The sequence below is a fragment of the Leuciscus leuciscus genome (genome assembly GCF_965113295.1).
Source record: "Leuciscus leuciscus genome assembly, chromosome: 6".
NCBI classification, from domain to species: Eukaryota; Metazoa; Chordata; class Actinopteri; order Cypriniformes; family Leuciscidae; genus Leuciscus; species Leuciscus leuciscus.
In genome coordinates, this window is record NC_138730.1 from 14,169,035 (window position 1) to 14,170,334 (window position 1,300).

Genomic DNA, 1,300 nt, shown 5'->3' on the forward strand with positions numbered 1-1,300 from the left:
GTTTATAATAGTATTCAACTCTATATTTATTCAGTACATATCCATGTTCTGCACTTATGGAACCACTGTATATCCTGCACTTGCTGCTATTGCACTTCTGGTTAGACCTAAACTGCATTTCGTTGCCTTGTACCTGTACTTGTGTAATGACAATAAAGTTGAATCTAATCTAATCTAATCTAAAGAGATATGTGTGTTGTTGCATTGCATTGCACAAACGATCTAACCGTTGTGCACTGAAGAATAACATATAGGTTATGCACTTTTTGCATTAAATTGCACACCAGAACTGTCATTCCCATGTTCATTAAAGAGATAACGTGTGTTGTTGCATTGCATTGCATTGCACTAACATACGTTATGCACTTTTTGCATTGCATTGCATTGCACACCAGAACTAATTCATTCCCATGTTGATTAAAGACATAACGTGTGGTTGCATTGCATTGCATTGCATTGCATTGCATTGCATTGCATTGCATTGCATTGCATTGTTTTGCTTTGCACTGCATTGCATTGCATTGCATTAACGACCTAACGTTGTGCACTGAAGAATAACATATGCACTTTTCACATTGCATTGCATTGCACACCAGAACTAACTCATTCCCATGTTGATTAAAGACATAACGTGTGGTTGCATTGCATTGCATTGTTTTGCTTTACACTGCATTGCATTTGCATTAACGATCTAACGTTGTGCACTGAAGAATAACATATGCACTTTTCACATTGCATTGCATTGTACACCAGAACTAAATCCTTCCCATGTTCATTAAAGAGATATGTGTGTTGTTAACGTTGTGCAATATTATAGCTTATGCACTTTTCGCATTGCATTGCATTGCACACCAGAAATTACTCATTGCCATGTTCATTAAAGAGAAATCTCTCTATGTCTTTAATTAACATGGGAATGAGTTAGTTCTGGTGTGCAATGCACTGCAAAAAGTACAAAACCTATGGTGTTGCTTTAGTACTTCTTGGTTTACAGGTATGTAAACTTCTAGGCAAAATGTTTCCCCATTTATAAACTTTCACCATTCAACTTCATGCCTCTCCCTTCTTTCTGCTCTCTCTTTCCTTTCTTCTATCTCTGACTTGAATTTCCTGACTGAACACTAATTTCTGTGTTATAAAAAGTAAATTATAAATTTGAACTATAAAACAAATAACCAGTGAATGTCAAATTACCTAATGAATTTGATTATAATTACTGAAGGTTATAAGCGGTCCACTTTACCTTTATCCAATATATTTAGCCAAAGTGGGCCAGCAATATATAAACTTCTTACAAGAA